The sequence below is a fragment of the Chelonoidis abingdonii genome, chromosome 1 (assembly GCF_003597395.2).
Source record: "Chelonoidis abingdonii isolate Lonesome George chromosome 1, CheloAbing_2.0, whole genome shotgun sequence".
NCBI lineage: Eukaryota > Metazoa > Chordata > Testudines > Testudinidae > Chelonoidis > Chelonoidis abingdonii.
In genome coordinates this window covers 152,591,654-152,599,910 of record NC_133769.1, presented here as the reverse complement: position 1 = coordinate 152,599,910, position 8,257 = coordinate 152,591,654, and positions in this window count along the sequence as shown.

Here is an 8,257-nt window from a genome sequence, read left to right as displayed (position 1 = left end):
CTGGTCCCGCGGCTCTGGTGGAGCTGCCGCAGGCATTCCTGAGGACAGTCTGCTGCTCCCGCGGCTCCGGTGGACCTCCCGCAGGCACGACTGCGGCAGGTCCACCGGAGCCACGGGACCAGCGCGCGGGGTGGCGAAATGGCTGTGCGCCTAAGGCGCTAAAAACACTAGCGCCGGTCCTGCCTCTGTGTGCTACATCCAGAAGGCCTGGGGCACAAGACAACCCCCCTTCTCCTGCCTTCGAGGGGCTGGATGCCCCCTTTCACCCAGCTGTGCAGCCTGCCCAGCCCTGAGGTGCAGCAGCTCCTAAGGGGGAGTGTCAGGAGGTTGGGCAGGCGGGCTAAGTTCCCAGCAGCTGGTGGACAAGGGGGAGGGGCTGAAACTCCTGAAAATTAACCTTAAATTCAATTTTTCCAGCCACCCCCTCACCTCCAGCTGGCTGCACGATGGGCCAGCAGGTGAGGCGCTCCAGGGTGCTTGCCCCAGTATCCTCCTGGCTGTACCTTAGCCAGGGGGCTCCATACCATCCTACTCCCCTCCCCCAAAATTTCTACCAAAATGTAAGGGGAAGATGGAGCTGAGGAAACAGCCACCCCTCCCTTGGCTGGCCCAGGAGGCAGTTCCCCTTGGAGCAGATGTTTTATCTTTACCTGGGAGAGGGGTACAGCTGGCGGCCTGGTAGAATCACCCCAGCATGGGTGGAGATGATGTCTGTCCAAGGGGAGTGGCCCAGAGATGGGTGGGGAAGCAAATCACCCTGGATCCAGGGCAGGACTATTCCATTTCCAGGGCTCCTTAGCTCCTACTTTCCTCTGTGCTGGGGCTCCAGGCCCTTCCCTCAGGGAGAGGGCTCCCTAGGCTCACAGACCCCTCACTGCCAGGGGAGGGCTCCTGAGCACCTTTCCCTTGGCTCAGTGGCACCTTTTGTTGCCCCAGACTGTTCCCCTGCAGCTGGTTTCTCAACAGCCCCCTGTCATCTTGGCTTTACTGAGCTCACTGGATTTAGCTCGTGGAGTCTCATTGCAGAACTCAACCCCTCCAGCCCCTGAGGGTTTCTATGGTCCCCTGGCTCCTCTCCGAATTCCTCTGTCTTTTGGGGCTTGAAATGCCCAGAGCCAAGAGGCCACAGACAGGGCCCATCTTCCTTTCATACAATATGAGGGTTGGAAGGGACCTCAGGAGGTCATCTAGTCCAACCCCCTGATCAAAGCAGGACCAATCCCCAGACAGATTTTTTGCCCCAGATCCCTAAGTGGTCCCCTCAAGGACTGAGCTGACAACCCTGGGTTTAGCAGGCCAATGCTCAAACCACTGAGCTATCCCTCCCTCCCCCGGCACTACCAGGATTGCTGTCTGCACTATCCCACTGGAAATGTCTAGATTTGCTGCCCTCTCCCTGCCATCCTAGGCATCTCCCTCCATTGCACAGCTGAGGTTTGTATTATTTTCCATGTGTGGACTACAGAAATCTCATTCTATTTCTGCTTATGTTTTTAATCTGTCTAGATTCCCTTGGATTATTTCTCTGTCTTTATTGTTGCTACTGGCTCTGGCAGTGGGTAATCTAGGGGGTCGGAGCATGTGTGTGGGCTGGCCAGCATGCTTGTGGGGATGAGACAGGGAGTCAGGATTCCTGGGTTCTATTTTCAGCTCAGCTACTGATTTGCTGTGCAATCTTGGGAATCCTGTCTCTGTGCCTCAGTTCATTACGGTTGCCAGGCATCCAGTTTTTGACCAGAACACTCGGTCAAAAAGGGACCCTGGTGGGTTCGGTAAGCACCACTGCCTGGGCCATTAAAATCCTGGATTGGCCGCAGCAGGCTGGCAGGCTCCATAACCGACACTGCGCGGCTCCCAGGAAGCAGCTGGCATGTTTGGCTCATAGGCGAACAGGCGGCCAGGAGGCTCCACATGCTATCCTGACCCGCAGGCGCTGCCCTCATTGACTGGGAACCGCGGCCAATGGGAGCTGCGGGGATGGCTCCTGCGGGTGGGGGCAGCGTGTGGAACCCCCTGACCACCTCTCTGCCTAGGAATTGGAGAACCATGTTGCTGCCTCCTGGGAGCTGCCTGAGGTCAGCACCGCCTGGAGCCCGGACCCCAAGCCCCCTTCTGCACCCCAACCCTCTGTCCCAGTTCTGACCCCCTCCCACACTCCAAACCCCTTGGCCCCAGCTGGGAGCCCCCTCCTGCACCCCAAACCCCTCATCCCAGGCCCCATCCCAGAGCCCGCATCCCCAGCAGGAGCCCTCATCCCCTGCCCCAGTCCGGAGCCCCCTCTTGCACCCTGTACCCCTCATTTCTGGACCCACCCAGAACCTGCATCCCCAGCCCAGAGCCCATATACTCTCCTGCACCCCAATCCCCTGCCCCAGCCTGGAGCCCCCTCCCACACCCCCTCCCACACTCCAAACCCCTCATCCCCAGCACACAAACCCCTAGCCAGAGCCCTCACTCCCTCTCACAACCCAACCTGTCCTAGCTCAGAGCCCCCTCCCACACTCTGAACCCTTTGGCCCCAGCCCAGAGCCCCCTCCTACACCCCAAACCCCTCATCCCCACCCCAGAGCCCACACCCCCAGCTGGAGCCCTCACTCCCTCCTGCACCCTAACCCCTGCCCCAGCCTTATGAAAATGAGCAAGTGAGTGAGGTTGGGAGAGAGCGAGCAATGGAGTGGGGGGGATGGAGTGAGTGGGGGTGGGGCCTGGGAGAAGGGGTAGGGCAGAGGTGGGGCATTGGGGAAGGGACAGGGCAGGGAAGTTTCATTTTCAGGAATTGGAAAGTTGGCAACCCTAGATTTCATGGGTGCTGGGGGTGCTTCTACACTCCCTGACTTGAAGTGGTTTCCATCATATACAGGGTTTACAGTTTGGTTCAATGGCTCTCAGCACCCCCACTAGGGGCCATGCTCCTCTTGACCAGCTGCTTACAAACAGGGAAGAATTGGTAGGGGAAGTAGAAGCGGGTGGCAACCTAGGCAGCAGTGACCATGAGATGGTTGAGTTCAGGATCCTGACAAAAGGAAGAAAGGAGAGTAGTAAAATATGGACCCTGGACTTCAGAAAAGCAGACAGTCTCCCTTAGGGAACTGATGGGCAGGATCTCCTGGGAGGCTAATATGAGGGGGAAAGCAGTCCAGGACAGCTGGCTGTATTACAGTGGATGAGAAGCTGGATATGAGTCAGCAGTGTGCCCTTGTTGCCAAGAAGGCCAACGACATATTGGGCTGCATTAGTAGGAGAATTGCCAGCAGTTTGAGGTAAGTGATTATTCCCCTCTATTCAGCACTGGTGAGGCCACACCTGAGTATTGTGTCCAGTTTTTGTCCCCCCACTACATAAGAGATATGGACAAATTGGGGAGAGTCCAGTGGAGGGCAACAAAAATGATTAGGGGGCTGGGGCACATGACTTACGAGGAGAGGCTGAGAGAACTGGGCTTATTTAGTCTGCAGAAGAGAAGAGTGAAGGGGGATTTGATAGCAGCCTTCAACTACCTGAAGGGGGGTTCCAAAGAGGATGGAGCTTGGCTGTTCTCAGTGGTGGCAGATGACAGAACAAGAAGCAATGGTCTCAAGTTGCAGTGGGGGAGGTCTAGGTTGGATATTAGGAAACACTATTTCACTAAGAGAGTGGTGAAGCACTGGATGGGTTACCTAGGGAGGTGGTGGAATCTCCATCCTTAGAAGTTTTTAAGGTCAGGCTTGACAAAGCCCTAGCTGGGATGGTTTAGTTGGTGTTGGTCCTGCTTTGAGCAGGGGGTTGGACTAGGTGACCTCCTGAGGTCTCTTCCAACCCTCATCTTCTATGATTCTATGAAGTAATGGGGACTGGGGCCTTGGGGAAAAAAAGGTGGGCAGGGGCTTGGGGGCACTTGGTGGGTCATGCAAGTTCCCACCCTGCTGGGAGCTTGTAAGGTTTATTAATTAGTGCCTGTAATGCATCTTTGAAGATGTCACCTCAACTGACCTTGTCATCTGGGTTCCAATTTCCTTTTCATTATCCACCCGGTTTTGACTCTCCTGTAACTTCCTCCAAAATTTCTTTTCTACTGCCAATTTCTCCTACATTTTGTACAGAGAGAGGTTTCACCTATGCTAGAAAACCATACTGGCTTACCTGGATTGATTTAAAAACTAATGATCAAATTATGGTAAATCTATATACCCAAGGTTGACCAATTCAAGTGTGTTTGTACCAGTTTCACTAGATCAATTTGAGTTAAACCAATGCAACCTTCTAATCTAGACAATCTTTACATCTGAGCTGAGTGGGATATGGTGACTTGGGACCAAGAATACTTTGATAAGGGGTATGAGGGTTGGTTGGCTTTTTGCTACTTTCAGAAAACAGTTTTTTTGAGAGAGTTTGGGCCATAACTTCAGTCTGTCACCTCACCATCAGGTCTGTGGGATATTGACACCTCCTAGTATGTTGTCAATCAAACTTGTGATCTCACCAAAAACCAATCTTCATTTTGTTTGACAAGCCTGTTTTTCCCAAAACCATGTCAACTGACATTGCCATCCTCTAATTCTTTACTGATTACACGCCTTGTCAGTCTTTCCATGATTTTCCCTGGGATCAGTGTTGGCATGGCTCATAGTTACCTGGATCATCTTATTTACCCTTTATAAATATGTCCACATTAGTTTTTTCAGTTCGCTGGAATTTCCCCAGTGTTCAAAGATGAGTTAAAAATCAAAAATAATGGTTCAAAGAGCTCCTTGGACAATTCTTTGAATATTATTGGGTGCAAGTTATCCTGCAGATATAAAAACATTTAACTTTCATGGCTGCTGTTTAACATCCTCACTAGTTACTGATCAAGAGTATTCCATTATCACTGTGAGATATGAATACATCATCCTGCTTCTTCCCAGAAAAATATTTGACTAATTCTGCCTTTTCTGCATCATGATGGATAATTTCCCCCTCCTTGTAGACTAGGAATTTGTTTGTTCCTGACATATTTAAAGAATTCCTTTTTATTGTCATTAACACCACTGGACCTAGATTCCCCCTCCGGATATCTTTAGCTTCCCTTATTGCCAAAATTTTCTAATTGCTATTTTTTAGTCATTACTTTCAGCTTTCCGATTTTGCCATTTTTTAATATAAATGCCTTTTTATTTGCTTCTTTCATCTCCCTTTTTAACCAGTGAATTTTTTTAAAATCAAAGAATCCTTTCAGGATTCCAGAATTGTGCAGGGTTTGTTTGGTGGGGGAGACAGCTAATAAAGCATTTAATTCCAATCATCATTCAAATTTGTATGTTAAATATTTCCTTATGCTCAGTTTTGCTCATGACTGTTCTCAGCTTTGGGAAACCGGCTTTTTTTAAAACACTAAAGGGAGGAATAGCTCAGTGGTTTGAGCATTAGCCTTCTAAACCCAGGGTTGTGAGTTCAATCCTTGAGGGGGCTGCTTAGGGAATCTGGAGCAAAATCAGTACTTGGTCCTACTAGTGAAGGCAGGGGGCTAGACTTGATGACCCTTCAGGGTCCCTTCCAGTTCTAGGAGATGGGTATGTATCTCCATTGTTATAAAAAATATATATACACACATTACTGGACAGGACTATATTCTATTTGCATATAGCAAATGTGCTCTGAGCTTGTATTACTTTGCCCCTTTCATTCTGACAGTGTTTCCAGCTCACTCTTTATACCTTCTTCCATGCTGCCTGCAAGGATTTCCCAACTCCTGTATGCCAGGCCCCTGCCTTCTCCTCATTCAGTCCCTCTTGCAAATCCATTTCTTTTGTGAGGCCAAGAAATGCCACTAGCCTGAATCACTGTACTACCATCCCCAGCCCACTTTAAAAGGGGAAAGAGGAGACACTCCTGTTTTTACTTCTTTCTGGTGAATAATGTACGCCTGGAAGCAGTCTCTTGACCCCATAACCAAAGTGGAGTTTTTTCATTATTTTTATTTGCTTGATTTTAGAAAGCTCACAAATGTCAAATCTCATCTTTCCTGATTTTGTTGGAAAACTTATTGGATGTCTCAGAAATGTGGATCAGGCAATTTTGCAGTCCTTCATTGAAGGGTCCGAGGATGGAATCTTGAATAGAGTTCTTTTCTGCCAGGTGCATATTCAGGTTAAACAGACATGAACAAAAACCAAAAGTGTCAGAGCTGGTCTAGGCATAGAAGTTGCACTGGTCTAACTAAAACTCAGTTTTTAAATTAGTGCAAACGCCCCTGGGGACACACTTTTATCAATTTACTTATGACAGTTCAGCCTGAGTCTCTCGGGGCTTGTCTACACACAAAGTGGAACAAAAATAAGCATATTGATTGCAATTCACACCTTCAGTTATTTCTGTGGAAATCTGAGTGGATGCTCCTCATTTGATTAAGGATGTCCTATTTCAATTACATAACTTAAACCGGTAAATTTAATATAATAAAATTATAATACTTTTATTCTGAAATGAGTTTCCCCACCTTTCCTTTACTCACCTAGTAAAGTTTGTGAATTACAGCAGATTTCATTTTTTTGGTTCCCATTTGGGTATAGACTAACCTCTTTTCCTGGCCTTCTCTGTATGGCAGAGCAGCAATGACTTAACTAGAGGTGTGAATTCAAAACAATATAATTAGACCAGTGACAACACCAACATGAATATTCTTATTTCATCTTGAAACAGACATTGTGTTTTAGCTTAAATTCATTTAGGAATCAATCTAAGCTAAACTGAAGTAAGCTTATCCAACCAAAACTAAGAGCATTCACCCAGGGTTTGCACCAGTCACCTAAACTCCTTTAAAACCTGACTTAAATTAACCTGCCGCAGCTTTCTCGTGAAGCTTTCTCTGTCTCCATGATGTTTCATACTCTTTTCATTCCTTTGTAGTCCATCAAGCCCCTGATTGAGAAATGTCACTGAGCCTGGACCAATGCCAGCCTGGAGCAGCTGAGAAGGCTCCTTCAGCAGAGCCCAGAGCAACAGGTGAAGAATCAGCCACTGGGGTTGGAGGACCTGAAAAGTTGTCATGTTCCCCCACTCTCTTATAAAACACAATCTCACAGTGATAAGAGTTCAGAGGCTCACACAAAGGAGTGGGGGGAACTTCAAAACTACCAAAGACAGAAGCTCAAGATATACTTCCTGAAATTCATTCACTGGTTAAAAAATGTAAGTAAAATTCCCTCTGGATCCTTTTCCTATAACATAGCACATTTTTCAAGCCGACCCATTTCTTTTCCCCAGAATGCCAGAGCTCTGTCATGCCTAAAGAAGACAGAGATCCTGGAGATGACAGTGAAGCAACTAGAGACGCTCAAGAAACCAGGCAACTCCTTTAACAGGCTCCAGTCCCTCTCATCTCATTGTGTGTGCGGGCAGGAGGGGAAGGATGGGGGGAAGAGGAGCAGATAAAAGTTTGAGTCTCATAATTGCCCAGGCACATAGGTTGAATCGAGACAAAACCTGATTACCTACCAGAGACAGACATGCACACAAAGAGCCCAGCTCCCCACTGTCTTACTCATTTTATGCCGGTAACTCTGCTGAAACAAGTTACTCCAGTGTAAAGCTGGAGTAATGCAGCAGGAAGCTGCCTTCTTGTTATTGTCCTTCCCTTCGTTCCCTTTCAGGTTGAGGTTTGTATCCTTGACCAGGAGAAAGAAAGTTTTGAACAGCTAGATGGAAGGATGGGGTATGGGGAAGCAAGGGAGCCCTAATATTAAGAAGCTTCAGAGCCTGACTCCCTCATTCTCTGCCTTCTCTCCTCAAGCACCACTGCCTAATGCTGTCAGTCCCTGCCTGAGCTCAGCTGGTTCTTTGGTGGATCAAGACTTGAAGTCCCCCCAGATGCCTCACAGACCAGGGTCAGGGTCAGGATTAGGGTCAGGGCCAGGGCCTCCACTGCCTTGGTATCCCCTCCCGCAGTCTGGTAGCCGCAGGGGACTTTCTTGCTTTCCAATAAGCCACTTCCACCCTTCGAGTAGCCCCTCCTTCCTTGCTGCCTCCAGGACCTGCCCTGACCTCACCAGTGCTAAACTCCCAGGCCCTTCCTGGGGGGCACTTGTCTCACCTCCTTCACTTCCTGCCTATGGCCACAGCTGCACCTCCCTCCTTCACTCTCCTAGACTCATCCAATGCTGCCTGTTACACCTCAGATGTGGAGACCCTGCTGAGCTCCACCTTAAGCGAGCCAGACCCTGGCCTCTATCAGAACCAGATAGTAGGCCAGAGCAGAATGTGAGACCATGAGTGGAGCTGCCCTATGGAGACAAGGATCCAT